Genomic DNA, 19,500 nt, shown 5'->3' with positions numbered 1-19,500 from the left:
TAAAGCAACAAAATGAAATGAAACAACATATTTCTTCACGGGGACTGGTTTAGAAAGTGATTAATGCAAGATTGTAGAAAAATGCTAAATAGCCATTCATAAAATATTGAATGGATTAATTCAACTTTGTGACTACTACACTTTGGATTTTTAAATGTCGCACATGGCCTGGAATTATTTGGTTCATTTTTCACTCTGCTTTGGAGGTCCTGATTCTCTGGAGTTGTTTGACAGAATAGCATAAATTCATAGTTCCCATGGTTTCTTTTTACAGAACAGTACACAATTCACATAGTATTTGCTAAGCACTGTTGATGTATATACAAGATTTTGTGATAGGTCAGAGAAGGAGAGAGGCTGAGGGTATGGGTGATGGATTAGAAAGGAAGGGTGCAAACATCAGTAAGATGTTTCCTGCCATTTTACAGATGAGGCTGACATACTGTTGTGGGGGAGGAAGAGATAACACCAGCTGCTATGACACATTTAACAAGTGCATAGTAATGACTAATGGATGATCATGCTGGAAGCACTGCCATTTTTACATGATTCTCTATTTAAAAGTTACCATTAATTACTATCTTTTACTTCTAAGAGGTGCAATGAAGCATGAGGAAAAATAGTAACACATATCCTGCTTCATTTCCCTCTTCCACTCCCCATCACCAAGAAGTGCTGTTTTTAAGGATGGCGTCTCTCCAGCAAAGGCGTCTGTTAGCACTAGAACTCCTATCCAGACTGACCCTCCTATTTTCCATTATAGCTGGCATTTGCTAAGTGTTTTACAAGCTAAACGATAAGCCAATTAGCAATTAGGCATTAATGACTCACTGTGGTAACTCTTAGAGATAATATATTTACAAATTTACAGGAGCTTTCTTTAATCAAGAGATGGACTGTGGTGGTCTAACTAGTGTCCACATGGCAAATCCATGGGGAAATAGTTTGGAGATAGACTGTGTTTTGAATGCTCTGTGTCAAAGAACCGTGAAATGCTGAGATTTTTGTGCTTTTTTTGACAGCTAACAAGTTAGGCCACCACACTTGAACAGAAGCTGGCTGAAAACCTGAGACTCCTGGGGCAGATAGAAATGACAAGGTTATGTAATAGAACTCCCAGCAAGTCAGTAGACCTCCCAGTCAGAGTCCCATTGATTTTTTGCCTGCCTTTTCCCAAGGCCCAATTCCTACAGGGTGATAGAAAAAGTTTCTAGTGATGTCTGCACATCTGATGAGTCAGGTGACAGGAGAGGTACCCTAAGCTCAGGTAACCCAACATTTTTATAGTAGACTTTAAGTAAACCTGTGTTCTCACTTGAATACTGGAGAATAAGCAAACTTGCCTTCTGCTCTGGAGAGTATCTCCATCTTCCAAGCTGTTTACTGGAAGGAGAGTCCAGAACAAAAGGGCAGTTAGTGTTTCTGCGTTGAAGACATGCAGAAATGCACAACACCCTTGGAAAGCTATTTCCTGGCACTCTGTATTAAGGGTTGCTTTTTGAAAAGTATCTCCTATTACATGCCAAGCAATGTTCTAGGTGCTTTAAAGGATGCAGAGGATGCAAACATCATTTATTTTGCAAATAATCCTTTTTCATATTTTACATTTCCACTATATTTTTCTCCTTTTTCTAGAAATAGGCATTTTATATTCCTATTTCATAGATGACAGGCCTGAGGCTTAGAGATAAAGTTACGTGTTTTGATATAAACAATGAGTGCTGCTGATGGGATTTAATGCCAGGTTTTTCTGACTCCCCATCCATGTTTTAATTACTGTACTCTCCCACAGCAAAAACCAACCTATTTTAATTTTCTATATGGATTTTGTTGACAGTTTTAAGTTCCCCATAGGAACACAGTCTTAAAGGTCTTCATTCATAAAGCAATTCATTAAATTAATAAATAGCACCCCTCTTTGTATATGTATTCCACTGACTAAATTCATTTTTTAAGAGAATTGGTGGAATTCCCATCATGGCACAGTGGAAATGAATCCGACTAGGAACCATGAGGCTGAGGGTTCAATCCCTGGCCTTGCTCAGTGGGTTAAGGATCTGGCATTGTCGTGAGCTGTGGTGTAGGTCACAGATGCAGTTCGGATTCTGTGTTGCTTTAGCTGTGCTGTTGGCCAGAAGCTGTAGCTCTGATTTGACCCCTAGCCTGAACCTCCATATGCCTCAAAAAAAAAAGGGGGGGGGCAAAAAAGGTGAAAAAAGAAAACAGCAGGCTCAATTAAGAACCTCTGGTTTAAGCCTCCAATTTGTTTTATGTTTACTAGTTTCAGCGTTAGGTTAGTTCTCTGATAAATATTTTCATTTATTCATTATTCTGACTGTTTTGGGAAAGTTTCTTGCTATTAAGAAGTGGGTAGAATGAGCTGGCCTTGACTCACTTGCTACTAAAATAGGATCTATATTTTTGACCACTGAGGAGTGTTGAAAGTCACTTATTAAAGTCTCTGCAGTCCCCCTTTTGACCTCCCTTTGCACACACGTTTGACAGCATTCCTAGGACATGCTCTGTGTGGCAGTAACTTTTAGGCTGCTCTGTCTCCAGTGCTCTCCTTCTATGATCTTCTAGTCTCAGCCCATGTCGATGTGCTTCATTCCTCCCACAGATGGTAATCTTTCCTCTGGTGAACTACTTAGATTATATTTTCCCTTTTCATGAATCATCTTGATTGTATATCTGTTTTGTCCACACAGTCGCAACATAAACATCTTTTGGCTGAAACAGGTATCTTGATTATCTTTTTATATTGTTATATTGCCTAAATTATACTTGATACTACAAAGCCTTGAGGGGGCATGGATCTGTGCTTCCGAGGAGCTGGCTAGGAGGACATGTGGAACATAAATTGAAGAGGGCAGACCTTTCCCTTTAGTGGCTAGGTCCCCCGGCCTTGTGCTGTGTGCAAAAGGGGGGGTATGCCGTCACTTCCTGCCTTGGCCTGGTGCACTCATTTTGTTTGTCTTGCTTCCTGCATTAGATAATCTCCAATAGAGATTTTGAGATGAGCACCTTTATACAGGAGTGGCTTATCTAAAACATTTTTGATCTTCCTTTGCACTGCTCATTCTAAAGTCTCATTAAGTCTCCCTATATTATTCCAAGCCCCCCCATTTCCCCCACCAAAAAATTGTTCCCAGTGTTGACTCACTTTTTAAACATTTTCTTCTGGTATTTAGCACTAAGTGGTATTGTAAGCAGATGGCTTTTTCATTTTCTTCCTACTCAAAACAAATTATAGGTCATACTTCAGTTCCTTGTATGCCATGCTCTCTGACATCAGTCCGAAATGAATAATAAAAGAATGTTTATATAAATGTAAATATAAAGTTTTCCTATGACATTTTCCTTTTTTCTATTATATGTATTCAGTATATTATATATATATATATATATATATATATAAATAAATGCAGGTTAATGTAATCAGTGGCATTATATAAAAATAGATACACACATAGCCCTCAGTTCTAAGATGCATGTTTTTTATACATTAAAATGTTTTCTGATAAGCATGCTTCCTATTGACTCATAATTAATGTATTGCTTCTTCCTCTGAGAAGTGATTAACTGATGGTGCATTTTATAATTGATAACCTTAAGAACAACTAAATCACTTATATAAGGGAGAGGCCAGTTGAAAGAAAACCAGCGTAGTTTATAATGAAAACTAAGCCTTCTATCAGATTTAAGCACCCAAGTATGGTTACTCTATCCTGAGGTTTATGAGCAGAAGGAAGAGTAGAGTCAAGTGTTTGATGTCAAGATGGCATTAACAAGGAATGGTGAGTATTCCTGGGGCTGCCATAATTCCAACAACACAATCTTGTCCTGCTTAACATCACAGTAACCTTTGTTGGCATTAAAGCTATTTCATCTCTGGCAGAAGAACATTCCGTGGATGGATTAGGAGCCTTATCTTGCTAAGAGCAGCAACATCAGGAATCAATAGATGAGTGACCTCTGCAAACAGTACCTAATGGAGGAGCACACTTGTTTTTAAGTTTCCAGGGATGATTCTGACACTGTAGATGGCATACATGGTGAGCTGGAAGAATGGCTTTTTTATTTTCCGAGTGTTTGTCAAGTCTGGGTGACGTGCCAGGGGATGAACAATTTAGTTTGTGTTTTGATTCTTTTAAAAAAGCAATAGGAGGAAAACAACTTAAACATGTTCCTTTTCCAGGTATAGAAACTGATAGGGAATGGAAACCCTGTTGAAAACATCTAACGAATCCTGCCACACTGTTTGTAAAAACCCAGTTTTATTTTTCATAAACAGTTTGACTCATCTCTGATATGATGTATGCATTTCGTTTACATAGACAGAGATAAAGTGTTTTCTTATGGAATAACATTTTTTTCTTCTTTGAAAAATGGTTACTTAGGAAGGAAGCACTTTACTTTCCTAGGCTTCAGTTTCTCCCTCAGAGAAATGGCAAAAATAAAGCTCCTACTTCAAAGGGTTATTGGGGAGAGTGGATTATATAATGCAGGTAAGGTAACTGTCCTGGTGCCTGACCATAATAAGATTTCGGTAAGTAATAAACAATAATTGCATGGAAATGCTTTTTTGCACTTAAACATTTTTAAGGTGCTTTCAACAATTTATGTGCCCCTCTCTCCCTGGTCAGCAGAGCGTGCAGTCATGCACCAAAGAAATCTGGGCTTTAGTCTGTATTTTATAGTGCATGTGTCCCTGTTCTTGGCAGACATCACCCTTGATTTCTGTCTGTAAGAAGCTTATTTCTCAGCTTCCAGAGATTACAGAATGTCCATGTCCAGCCCCACAGAGAGCTGGTTTCAGCAGCGTTCTCACAATGAGATGGGTCACTGTAGTCAGAGCCAGGCTCACAAAAACCCTGTTCAGCTTCCATGTCCTCTTCCAGCCTTTCTCCATCTTTTGATGAGTAGCGCCTGCCACCACTGCTGTCTCAACCAGTCACTTTCCATCTCAAAACGCAGTGAGGCTTCTCTTCTCTGATCTCCCTATATTGAAGCAAATTATTCTCATTCTTGTTGCTGGTAGAAAGTGAATTAAATCGAAGTCTGGAGTGCAGCCGCCTGTAGATGAGACTTTTTTTTTTTTCCCAAAGCAATGTCATCAGCCAACAGCTAACATTTTTCTTCATAGTTTTGTTTTCAATTTGCCTATACATGGCATTAAACAAGAGCCTAGAAGAGAGGAGAAGGAATGTGCGGAAGCTGACGATAAGAAAGAGATCATTGGCACCTCTAATGCAAACCCCTTTTCTTATCTGTCTCTCCTTCACTGAATGTAAAGGGAACACAAGTCTTCACTGACAGTTAAACCTTGGCCAAATAATGCTGAGGGAACCTTCCATCTAGCCTTCTGATATAGGCACAGAGAACTCATTGGAGAACAAGTGATTCTAGGGACAACTTTTCTTGCACACCATACACACCGCTGGTGCAAATGTAAATGTGTAGCCCGGGACCTAACATAATGATTACCATTCATATTGCAGGAGATGTTAGATGTATACATTCTGGGGGGAAAAAAAAACTACAGATGATTGCTTCAGACCCCTGTGGCAGCTGTGGACTGATGCATGGAGAAGACTACCCTGGGTTAGGAGACCTTCTCGAAAGCTTGTTCCGCCACTGAGGACTGGCGGGATATTGGATCATATCTTTACCACTGTCACCACAGTTCCTATGTACAATGAAATGGCTGGGTTTAAGTTTTATTTTCAGGATAACTAAGTGGACACACACTGGAACCATTTTAACTAAGACCTGAATGTGCTCGTCAGTATTTGTCATATTTTTATTCTCAGTTATTTTAGAGATGGATTAGCCAGTTTATGAGGTTAGGGCTTTCTGATTACTTCCCTTTTCTCATGCAGCTCACTTTGGGGTCATTTCAGCAATCGTTGTTGTAAAACACACACAAAACATACACACAGCTCAAGAAATGATAAATACAGGAACTTGAAGAAGCCTATCTAAATTCTTAGTAATAACTCTGATAAAAGGGCTTCAGGGGAAAAAAGTGAAATCCATGATTAAAATGAGATTTGGGAATTAAGATTTTTGACGAGGTTTAGAAATGTACATTTACGTGTTCTATTGCAGTTGATAGGCAGGTAATGGCTGTGATGCAAAGAAGAGTTGAAAAGGTAGAAAATGTGTAATTCTTCAATATATTGAGAGACTTTGTATGCATAACCTTGATTTCCAAATTCGTTAGATACAGGATTGAAAACTAATTATCATTCATGAAATGCCAATATAGCTTAGAGCTTATGAGAGTATTTTATGTATCTATCAGGACAAGGCTTTTCCTGGAAGCTTAGACTAGTCCAGACTCTCCCAGTAATTAAAGAAACATTACCATTATTGTTATCCTAATTAGCCACATCGTATATTTATAGAGTACACAAACAAACACCCCATTTGGGGGAAAGAAAAGACCTAACATTGTTACTGTATCTGGCACTTTGCTCAGCTTATTATATATTTTTGGCACTTTGCTCAGCTTATTATATATTGTATTTCATTTAATTCTCAAAAAGAACAGTAAAATCAATGGTGCCAAAAACATTGTGTTTTTTGAATGCCAGTGGGAAGGCCATTGTTCTTCAACTTCCTTATTTTTTGCTTTCTTGCATTCATTTCCCTATATCTCTCTTTCCCTCTAAGTCCCTTTCTTTATCCTACTCTTCTGGACTTTTTGGCCCTAGTTTCTGATATTCAGTCCTTATCTTCCTTCCTCTAACCTGTGCTGCTTCTTTACAGTCCTGAGACTGCCAAAGGCTCCTGAGGGTATCCTTTAGAGTCACTGGTAACTTTCACAGCGAAAACTCTAGCAGGCTGCTGGCATAAATCAAATCACATTTGGCAAAAGGTATGTTATATATCTGGAAACTGGGTTATACTCATTCTAGAGCAATTAACTAAACAATTACTCTGGCATAAAGACAGCCTTGTACTATTCTTGTAACAAAATAGATAATTTTAACTAGAGCTCCATCTAATACTCCCAGGGAATGCTAAAAAACCTGGCCCATTCTTGCTTCAGATCAATTAAATGTCTCCAAAGCTTTTTGAATTTCTCTTTTATAGGAATTGTGCTGGCTTTAATCATGGTGTCGTTTTTGAACTGGGAGTCCTTGGTTTCTCATGAAATAAAAACCAAATGCTCTTTGAATGGAGTGTACAATGAAAAAATCTTCACCTTTTCTTCCTCTAATTGTTTTTGGCTAAGTCATTGTCCTTGCTTATTCAGCCCTTAAGATCAAAAAAGGTGAGTTCCTAGTTCAAAGGTCTGACATTGGAAAGAATTTCAAGAAGGCGAGGAAGAATGATGTTTGTGGTCTACTATTGGTGTCGTTAGTATTGTTGACTAATTATCCCATCTGATCTAACAACTGGGTAGCTAGAGACTCCAACTTGAATGCTTCACCTTGTGCTGTTCTACAAACAGGGAGAATGGTAAGATACTTTGGCCCTAGGAGTTTATGATGGAGATGGAGTTTAGAGGATCCCACACACTGTAAGAACAAGCTCTGTGGGAGAGTTGGGAGGAATTTGTGCCCTTGCTGTTAAATGAAATTGAAGGCTGCTGGTGTTAGGAGAAAACAAAGCTGAAGAGCCAGTGAAGATTTCTTGAAGGATTTGGAGCTGGAGTTGAGCCCAAAAACAATGTGGCAAGTGAGTGAGAAAGAAAAGTATCTCTAAGGAATCTTTTCCCGCCTGTCTTCCTTCACCTCCTCCTTTACTGTGAAACTGGGCAGACAACCCAACTGGTGAGGCAGAGTAGAGATGCCTTTATCTGGTACTGTTTTGGAATCTGATAGCATTAGTTTGGATTGTTTTTTACTACCTGGCTCTGACCTTTACCTACGTTGGAAGTCTGTCATCTGTAGTCTGTCACTTAGCTCTGGGGGGCTCAGAGGATTACTTGGGATGTTCCTCATCACAAACGTGTGTTTTGAGCAGTTAATCCTACGTCCTCTGCTAGACTTGGGGAATATAGAGGTAAGTGTATAGGATGTGTTCTTGTCCTCAAGGAGCTTAGTGTCCAGCAGAGAAGATAAATGCAATTATATAAAATGCTCTGCACAGTTCCTGTCTTATAGCAAGTCTTCAGTGACTTGCATGTCAGTGGCTATTTTCACTAATCAAGTAACCCAAGTGGGGAAATCTAAAATAGAAGAAATACCTTCAATCTGAATGCCAACACAATTAGACCAGCCCAAGGTATTAGGCAAATTCAATACTATGTATTGTCATTAAACTTTCTTGAACACTTCCCAGTATAGAGTACCTTACCGTAATGATTTTTTTTTAAAATACAGAGTAGTGTATTAGGCTGGACTGCATCTCCTTCAATAGAACATTTATTTGTATAATCAGTGATAGAAAACTGTATAGCATAAAGGGGTTCCTCATCTTTGGAGCTGAGATAGCTATTTTCTTGACCTTCATTGTGGATAAAATGTATCCAGTCATCCAAGTCTCTGGCACTCAAAGATAGGCTGCTGTGCAAATGGCACCCAGGGACATAACTCAATCCAGTGCCTACTTAGGTTTAAGCAATTTCTTCTTTTTTACATGTATTTTGTTTACCTTCTCCACAAGTTTTTGATGCCTGCTATCAAAGATTGTTGAATGTGATTCAGAGATGAGCTTGGAGGAAGTGTATGAGAGAGTGAGGTAGACATCACACTGAAGGCCAAGATGGGAAGAAGGAGTAGAATTGGACAGACGGAGAAATTGGGCTGAGGTGTGGTTTCAATGAAGTCCTCAGCCAGCCCAGTAGGAGCTTGGAGCCTGAAAGTCCTTCAGAGTTGGGGCAGTGTTGCCAGACCTTCATACCCATTATGTTGATTGAACATTGTATGAGGACTGTTCCAGGGGTAGAGCATGGCCTTGGCTCTCTCCAGCCAAGGTAACTCCGAGACCACTGCAGAGCAAGTCCCTTATTCCTGAGGAGGGATCTCAATGGTCCTGCCCAGGGTAACCAACATACATACTCTGCCCTAAAAGGTAGATTTAGGGTAGAATCCAAACTGATTGATGTGTAAGTTTTATGCTCTACCATGCGATTGCCAATACCTGCATAAAATGATCATGAAACTGGTATTCAGATTCACTTGGGTCCTCCAAGAGCCTCCATTGCAATAGCAATGACACAGTAGTGTGACTTGGGCTCTCTGAGATGTCATTATTGGAGAAGAGACTGGATGATATCCAGATAATCAGTCCACATTTATGATCAATCCTTTGCTCCCTGTATGGTTGTAAGTGGTAGAGCTGCAATTTTTGCTTTCTTATGAGCTTTTTCTTGGGTCCTGAGTCAGCATTCTCATGAAAACGTTACAGTGAAATTAGGTAGTTGCCTATCCTTTACTGCCTTCCTTATTGCGTGTATATTCTTCTTAACCTTGTTTACATTAGCAATAAATAGCTCCTGGAGAGCATAATGATACTTTATTTGCTTCCAGCACTGTGATCACTGGTTTGGGCATATCATAATACATGGCTATATTGAGCTGAGCTAATAAGTCTTCCAAACAGTGTAATAATGTCACAAATAAGAGTTTATTCAATTTTCAGTAATAGTGGGTTAAATCTCCCAGGAGTGCATAAAATAAAGACCTTCAGAATTTATGATTATTTTCTTTTAATTTGTTGCCTTATATCTGACATATTTTAATTCTAATTGAGAAACAGTGAAATATTTTATTGTTTAAAATTTTGTTCTTCAATGTTTTTATGCTTTTTAAAAATAAAAGACCTACAAGGTAATACAGTGGGGGGGGGAGTAAATTACACATAAAAAAATCCATTTCCATGCTAATGAAGTATGCAATATGAGATTTTTCATGCTTTTGGAGGAGAGACAATACTTAAGAAATTGATTTCCTTTGATAAAAGGCATTAAAAATACAAGCTTTCTAGTAAGTTATGTTTTTTTTCTATTTATGTCTTAAAGGAAATGTTGTGTTTGAAATTACTAGGGAAAAAAAATCCATGAACAAAATAGATTAATGACTTGTTACAGACTTAAAACTCTCCATTTCTTATTTTCTAGAGTTAAACCTAGGGCTGTTGTTTTCAAGGTTTTAAAGAATTGGAATATTTTTACTCAAGTGCAATAAAGTTGAAAACAAATTTTGCTTTATTTTAATAAGTAGGGATTTCTGCTCCTCCCCTCTCAGCCAGTATTTTTGTTGCTTCCTGTCTATACTTAAGATTATTATGAAAACTTTGAAATACATACAGATGTATAAAGAATAAGCCCTCTATGGATCTATTACTCAATATTTTTGGGTTATCTACTAATGTTTCACCTTGTTTTGTTAACCTTACTCACTCTGCCCTATCCCCATCCAGGTTATTTGAATGTTACATAATTTCTCTGTAAACATGTACGTATATAAGATAAGGAGCCTTTAAAACATATAACCGCAGACCTATTATTACAATTGGGAAATTCTTGTTAATTTTTAAAAGCAGCAGATAACCAGTAAATGTTCAAGTTCTTGTGTGAATATGTCAGAAATTTTATTTGTTGCAAACCATCAGCATTCAAATAAGACTCATACATTACAACTGGTTGAGAAAACTCTGAAGTCTCTTTTGCTATGTAGGTTTCCTCTCCATCGTTCATTTTGTTTCTTAAAATTACTTTGAAGAAACCAGGTAATTTATTCTGTGTGAGTTCTGCTGATCGCCTTCCAAATGTGTCAATCAGCATGTTCCACTGTCCCAACCATTTCTGTAAATGGGTTGTAAAATCTTGAATTGATGAGATATAGCTTGAATTTTTGGACAAGGCAACTTCAGATAAGACATTGTACTTCCATCTACCAGGAAGCATATAATACCCAGTTAACTCTTTTTTATGATAACAGCCATTAATGATTATTGCCCAGATCCATTATTTAATTACAGTATTAAAAATATTAAAATTCTATCACTCTTCATTTATTAGCTGAGATACTTATGTAACGAAATGCTTCTCGTTATCAACTACTTAGGTATCTTAAGGTACAGTTTGTTTGCATATTGAATTTGCATGATTTTTTATTCGAAATAAAGAATTGCCCCATCTTCTAGTAAAACTTTTAATTTTTTTTATTTACCACACTATACTTCTGATGCATCAACCCGTTGAAGCTATTATATGTGTTGATGTTAAATTGTCCTATATTCAGCCAGTGAAAGCCTCTGTAAACTGGTTTATATGTCTTTTGGACTCTTGTGTAATACTCTTTATAGCTGCATAATTTGCTAGTATGACAAAAAGTGCCAGGTTCATTGCATTTTCTGTTACAGACCTAGAATTCTCCAGAATTTTGGGATTAAAAGTAACAGTTTTGGTGCTAGGGGTTATTAACTTCTTGTGAAAAAGATTACTTACTGCTTTTGATTTGGTCACTGTATCTAAGCTTTTTCAGTGAATAGAGCTTTTTTTGACTTAATAAATCATACATTGTAAGTGGCACTAATAGTCTACTCACTTTTAAGAATATAGAGTTTTTATTTAACTACATTGATCTTTTATATGTATCTTCTTTGCCTCATGCCGAAAACCTCAGTTCTCAGAGAAATCAATATAATCATTCATTCACTTGTGTTACTCCATGATACGCACACACGGAACCAAATAAAATGAACAGTGACACTGGCAATATGATTAATACGGTTTAAGATTTTTTTTTTACAATCTTATACTCCAGTTATATCTCAGCTGATGTACATTGTAAAAGTTGTATTTCAAAGTCACTTAAAATAATCCTATTTTGCTATAAACTCAGTACATAGTTGTGTTTATTAGCTTTGCTTAAGCTTCTTAGAATTTGCTTTAAAAGTTCATATACATTGTTCCAGTGTCAATGTATAAACAAGGCATGTTCAGAGAACAAATACTGTCTTTATGACTCCATGCTTTACCACCCCCCCATAGGTAAAAACTTCAAAAATTTTTTTTTAATTGATCCTTCCATCCAACCCCGTTTTTTTGGTACCTGGAAAGTTTTACATTTTTTTCTAATTATTGTATACTAATATCCTTATATAATAGCCTACTGTCCCTTTCTTTCTAGATGTCGTAGTCCTTTGGTTTTCTACAAGGACAAAGACTGAAAGTGGCTAATGACATATTTCCCTCTCTCCTTTCTCTCCCAGCATTTTATGTAAAGCATTGTTAATCATTATAATTATTAGGAGTTGATTTTTGTCTACTTTTCACATCTCTCCTCATTCTTCCCCTCTCTTGATCGCTGAATATAAGGATATATTGCCATTACTTGCTATATGCTTTCTCTATTATAAACAGCATTTAGCTTTAATTTTTAGGCAAATATTCATCTAATACTCACTGCTAGTCCTAATGTTTTTACTAGTCCTTTTGATTTTCAGAAGCCTGTTCTTACTAAATGCCTGAAGAAGAATTTATAGGCATAACATTCTTGAAACTCTTGGATTTTCATAAAATTTTGCCATGGATTTTATATTTGAAATCATTTATGCTAAATAAATTACTGACTCATACTTAACCCCATGTTTCTTGGTTACTACATTGTCTTCTGTCATGAAATGTTGCTATAGAAAAATTGATAATCTCAATTTTTTAATTAGTAATTTAGTATTTTTGCCTGGCTGTCCCATGGCCTCCATTTTCTATTGAGGGTTGGTCATGTTATTAATGTTTGCTTAATGAATTGGCTTTTCTGGTTGTAATTCCAAATTGCTATTAATTTTAACATTTATTGAATTTAAAAATTTTAGTGTTAAATTCCATTATTTTTTGATAGTATACATATATTGGATCTTTACCTTTGCCTTATCTATTCCTATCACTGTCTAAATCTTAAATCTTCATTTTTTACAAGACCAGTGCTCTAAACCCTGAGGTATGGAGCCCTAGCTTATATCTTCATTTTTTAAACTTTTTGAATTTTCTCCTTCCCATATGCTATTTCTCTTAATACATTATCCCTAGTATGTATTCACTCTTTTGTTCTTCTAGTTAATCATTTTTGAAATACTTTCCTTTTTTATTTCTAAATCTTCTATATTTTTGCCAGCTATCAAGTTTATAGTCACCTAAATTCTGAGTTGGTACATCGGGTATATGTCATTATTTCATCACTTAATTTCTTAGAATTTATTTGAGGTGTTAGATTATAATTTTCATCTTTTCAGGAATACCTTTCTGATGTGCACTCATTGTTTCTAGGACCATTGTGCTGCACCTTATTATTCACAATACAGTACAGTTGATGCACCATACTCTTTTCAGTGTTGGGCGTACAGCACAGTGATCTGCACCTTAATTTTTTGTCTTTTTGTTTTTTCTAGGGCTGTACTCGGAGCATATGGAGGTTCCCAGGCTAGGAGTCTAATTGGAGCCATAGCCACTGGCCTACACCACAGCCACAGCAACACGGAATCTGAGCTGCATCTCTGACGTGTACCGCAGCTCACAGCAATGCCAGATCCTTAACCCACTCAGTGAGGCCAGGGATTGAACCCGAAGCCTCATGGTTCCTAGTGGGATTCGTTAATCACTGAGTCACAACGGCAACTCCTGCACCTTAATTTTTAAGCACATATTTTGAATGGGGTTTCAGCATAAACCTTTTGTTACTCAGGTTTAAATGTGATTGTTTTTCCTCAGTTCTTTAAAGAACTAATTCTTTTATTTTCACAAAGTGTTCAGAATTAGGGTCTGGCACTTTGCTGTGATCTGAAAGCCCTCCTTCTCACCTCCACTTTTATCTGGACCTTTTCTTTGTTTTCTCTTGTTCATTTCTTGTTCAAATTGGCTTCTATTCCCAATAGTTTCTTCTCCGTTTAGACCTTTGGTCCTAGAAAAAAGCTCCAGCTAGTTAGTTGGCAGAGTTGAAAAGGCCCAGACCACCCCTCCACCACCACCGGAACTTACTGTCGTTCCAGCCCACTAATGTGTGGTTTGGAGGCTATGAACCCACCTTCCATCTTTGCCTGCTGCTCTTAGCTTAGCCTGTTGGGCATCCTGGTTAGTTTTTCTGAGTCTTAGGTCCGTTGGAGGTCCTCTTGTTTTACCTGTTTCCCTCTCGTACATGGGGTCTTGTGGCTCTTGGTGCCTTTTATCTCCCAGTTTGTATTTTCAGGGGACACCTTTGCAGCTACTTTTTTGCAGAAATACTTTGTAAGATTATGGTTTTACTATCCTAGCCACTCTGTCAGTTATTACGGTAGGTGGTGGGATTCAGATAGACGTTCAAAAACTTTGTTGTCATTGTTACTTTCCCAAGCCAGTGTTTTAAACCGAATTTCAACTCAACATTTTTGAAATAAACTGTTTGGAAACTTTCCATCAAAACACACTTGTTTTATTAAGTAAAGTGATAATTATATTTCTATTTGAATTTGTTAGGGGAAAAAAAAAAAACTTCTGTGAAAATAGTGTTCTAGGAAAAAAAAATAAATAAATAAGCCAGTCCCACATTTTAGGAAAAGGAAGTGGAAAACAAAGACAATGTAGTTAGACTTGAATGTGACGTTCACCAGTATTACTGAGGAGTTTTCCAGCTATTCTGAGCTCATCACAGGTACCTGGTACATGTCACAAATGAACTCATTTGAGCCCTGGTAGCCTCCTTGCTGAATGACTATGAGGGACAAAGAATGTGTGTACAAAGTGCCTAACACATCACTCTTCTGCCTTGATCACCCTAGGTCTCCTGGTGACAGACGTGTGTGTTGGTGTGTGAGGGCACATGCTTGTACAGGTACTAAAGATCTGTGCTCCTCAGAGCTTTACATAGTAATACTTAATTAAACTACCTTTTTTAAATGTTAGGAATATGAGTGTCTCATTTAATTCGGATGTTGCCGACAATCTCAGGCCTCTACGGTGGAGGCTCCTGGCTAGTAGATAATCATTTGGCCTCAGAAAAAGCTCTCAGACAACATCAGCAAGGCTTGGCAACAGCAAAGACACTTAACTGAGGCTTTTGGTGCAAGCTTAACTTGAGCACTGATAGGACTGGTGATTAGGAACAAGCAGAGGAAAAAGGTGTCAATTTTTAGAAAAGACCAACACGCAGAACAATCCAAAAAATGAAGGCTGACAGGTGGTTGATTGCTTCACTCCACTTCCACTAACCATAAGGGCAATAAAACTGGATGGAGAAAAACAACTGCTGAATGCTCAGGCTTAGCCCCATAAGAGAAAAATCCACTTACCTGATAGAAGCCAGAAATATCTTTTCCCTGTCTCAGTATTAGTTTCTAGATTCATAGACTACGTTCAGTTAAGCAGAAAGGTAAACTTCTGAGTTTTTTTCTATTACCCATATTTTTTATTATTGAGACATAGTTGATGCACAATATTAGATACAGTACTAGTTTCAGGTATACAATATAGTGATTCAAAATTTTTATATATTATACTCTATGGTAACTATAAAATATTTGCTATATTCCCTGTGCTGTATAATATGTCTTTGTAGCTTATTTTATACATAGTTGTTTTTTTTCTTTCTAGTGCCATACCCTCAGCATATGGAGGTTCCCAGGCTAGGGGTCTAATTGGAGCTGAAGCTGCCACCCTACACCAGACAGACCACGGGTTCTGAGCCGTATCTGCAGCCTACACCACAGCTCATGGCAATGCCAGATCTTTAACCCACTAAGTGATGCCAGGGATCGAACCCAAGTCCTCATGGCTCCTAGTAGGATTTGTCTCCCCTGCACCACGACAGGAACTCCTGTATGTCGTTATTTGTAAGTCTTATTCCCTGACCTCTATTTCGCCGCTCCCCCTTCCCTCTCCCCACTGTTCACCACTAGTTTGTTCTCTATATCAAGGGGACTATTTCCTTTCTGTTGTATGTGCTAGTTTTATTTTTATTTTTTTAGATTCCACATGTAAGTGATACTATACAGTATTTGTCATTCTGTATGAATTATATCAGTTAACATGGTACCTTCCGAGTTCATCCGTCTTGCTGCAAATGGCAAAATTGTTTTCTGTCGTGATGGAGTGGTAGTGCAGTGTGTGTGTGCGTGTATGCATGTGTGTGCAAATATATGCGTGTGTGTGTGTGACTGTACATGTTTTTCAGAGCTTCTTTATCCATCATCAATTGATGGGCACTTACATTATTTCCCTATCTTGGACATTGTAAATAATGCTACTGTGAACATCAGGGTGCATATATCCTTACGTATTAGTGCTCTGATTTTTTTTAAGATACATACTCGAGAGTGAAATTGCTGGATCATAATGGGAAGTTCTATTTTTAATGTTTTGTGAATCTTCATTCTGTTTTCCACAGTGGCTGCACCAATTTTCACCCCCAACAACAGTGTACAAGAGTTCTCTTTTTGTTAAACCCTCACCAAGATTTGTTATTGTAGACTTTTTTGATGATAGCCATTCTGACAGGCATGAGGTAGTACCTCATTGTGGTTCTGATGGGTATTTCTCTGACTAGTGATGTTGAGCATCTTTACACATGAACATTGGCTATCTGCGTGTTTCCTTTGGAAAAATATCTGTCTGGGCAAACTGCTGTTGATGGTAGAAGTGGTGTATTTTAAGATAACAGATCACTGTTCTCAACTCCACATTTCAGCGCTTCTTACATCCATTTGGAGGTTAATTTAAGTAGATGAACAAGGTGGGAAGTAGTGGAGATAACTGTTGAAGCATTGCAGCAGCTGCAAACACCTCACATGGTGTAAGTATGGGAATAAATTAAAAGAATCTTGTTTTTTATGTACACATCAGTTCAAGACTTTATAGGTCCAGAAAATTGGCATGGAGAAAATTTTTCTTAGCATAGTAGAAATACATAGATGAATGCTTGATAAACACTGGAAATTGAAAAACAATCTGGGCCCATAAATTTGCCACTGGAGTTTTCTAGTTGTCATGCAGGTGCCATATACACTCCAGTATGACAGACTATAGAGAGAATTCCTAAACAAAACAGCTGCTTCTCTTAAAAAATGTGCAGAACAACATAAAAGCCACCTTGATCAGCAAAGACCTTGCATCATGACTTCATACATCTCTAAGTGCATCCTGAAGCACCTAGGTAATGCATTTTCATTAATAAAGAGTAGTAAACAAACCAGTGGCAGATTTTTATATGTGTTTAAACTCATCATAAGCCCAATAAGTGTGCCCGAAATAGCCATCCTTTAAAAAATTAACCTCTACATCTACTAGTATACCTACTAAAAATAGGCTTGCCTCTTAGCTTAGGGATTCTGTGAAACTGAAGCCCTCCAGTGTCCCTTGATGGAAAGAAGGGAAATTTAAAAAAGGGGAAGGGGACCTTACATACAGTACTGAAAAAGCAATGCTGACCAAGGGGGTAAAAAACTATAAGGAAATAATAAAAATAGTACCAGTTCTTATTTTTGTCAGGTGAGATTCTTAAACTCCTATTTTCAAATTTAAATAAAAATCAATCTATACCAGATAGTATACCAGTATAAAATCGTGTCATAATTAAAATTCAGAGAAATCTTTTCAGAACAGAAAGGTTACAAGTAATGTCATTCATGTGTTACTTGCCCAAGGTGGTGAGACTAAGGGTCTTACTTTCTTCTACGTTTCTGTATTTTGAAATTATCCATAATTCATTGCATATTTTTTAAAAAACAAAATATATACTCCCGTACTTCATTTAAAATTTTTAGACAATAGGAAATTTGTGGCAAGGCCATAGAAAATTCGTTAAAGAGTGGATTAATGCCCTAGGACCACAGCTGATGCTCTATTGTTGTTTACATGATACTCTTTACAATTCTTTTTAGAATTCTTAATTTATACTCAAAGAAATTCCTCGTAATGAACTTGTTACACAAACATTATCTTATAAAAGTTAGGATTCTTTTTTTTCAGATTTAATTTACTTTGGTCTTTTGCAAGCTTTCTAATAATACTTTTATCTGAATTCATAGGAATCATACTTTGTATTTAAAATTTTCTTAATAACTAAAAATGGAAAGATTTTGTAAGCGTTGCCTATTACTCAACACTTTTGTCAAGTAGAAAGCAAGAGTTTTATCTCCATTTTAGCTGAACCAACTGAGAACTTAAAAGATTTGCCTCAGTCAATGGAAATGGAGAAGAGGAACTTTCTAGTTTCTGACCAGTAGCTATGTCATTTAAGGTGCCTGATAAGAATCATCCAGGAAAGACATTTTTCTTTATACTTGGTTTTTCAAGCTCGGTGGGGACAGACTTACTCTTTTATAGCCGTCATTGATGAGTCTTCATTCCAGATGCCTGCCTAAGAGGGACCCAATATCCTCTTAGCTTGACTTATCTTTTGACAGGCTTCTGCCTGCCTCTGAACCCCTGACTTCCCAACCTTCCTTTCTTATAGCATTTACTTGAGAAAACTTAAAAATTAGTTTACAGTGTCTCTGCCTGAGATGTAAATACTCTCCCGGTCTCTTGCCATTTCATCCCAATAACCTGTTTCAAGAACCTGGTATCCAACCTTTTGAGATACCGCTTGTTGAAAAGGAAAGGAACTGCCCCTATTCCCCAAGTCTCTGTGGGAAGGTACGAGCCAAATTTCAACAAGGGCCAAATAGGAAACAAAGTGGCCTGTTCACAGGGACCACACTGCCCTTAGACTTTTCTTCAGTATTTTCGCCCACTCTCTATCTCTTGTCTTTTGTTTCAGTGAAGTCAATCTCTTTCCCCTGTTACAAAGGTCTTAATAAAGTGTTTCTCGCCTGTTTGAAATCTGAGTGGTACAGTTTGTTTTTCTGTGATGTGCCATAGAGTGCATGTTTATTGAGCCTTAGATCTTTGCATCTGAAAGGACCAAATCAAAAACTCTCTGAAGTAATATGTTAAAAAAGCGAGGGAAGGAGTTCCCGTCGTGGTGCAGTGGTTAACAAATCCGACTAGGAACCATGAGGTTGTGGGTTCGAGCCCTGCCCTTGCTCGGTGGGTTAACGATCCAGCGTTGCCGTGAGCTGTGGTGTAGGTTGCAGACGCGGCTCGGATCCTGCGTTGCTGTGGCTCTGGCGTAGGCTGGCAGCTGCAGCTCCGATTCGACTCCTAGCCTGGGAACCTCATATGCCGCAGGAGCGGCCCAAGAAATTGCAAAAGACCAAAAAAAAAAAGCAAGGAAAGACCATTTGTTGATGGATCCAAGAGGAAATGGAAAGAGTTGACATGACACTAATATCTCCCATTTCTTTCTTTAATGTTGGCATAATGCCCCATTTGAGAAAAGTTTCACTAGACTCTGATATTAAAATGTAAACATTTTATTCAAAATCACATTTTTATACATCCACTGAGTGTATAATATCAAAGGAAGTTTACCTTAAGACAGTTAGAATTATAGCCTTTCAACTTAAAAGTTGTCTGACAGGGCTTATGTAGCATAGGTTGGATAGTTGTCTGTTTTAACTTTCAGCATTTTCTCGTCATTGTGTGTGTGTGTGTGTGTGTGTGTGTAGGGAGTTTTAAGCTTTTCCTTT

Source organism: Sus scrofa, chromosome 18, assembly GCF_054392235.1.
Source record: "Sus scrofa isolate SSC_HxYL_T2T_F1_AM1 chromosome 18, Sscrofa_HxYL_maternal_Yorkshire_Landrace_v2.0, whole genome shotgun sequence".
Classification (NCBI taxonomy): Eukaryota; Metazoa; Chordata; class Mammalia; order Artiodactyla; family Suidae; genus Sus; species Sus scrofa.
This window is presented reverse-complemented; position numbering follows the sequence as displayed.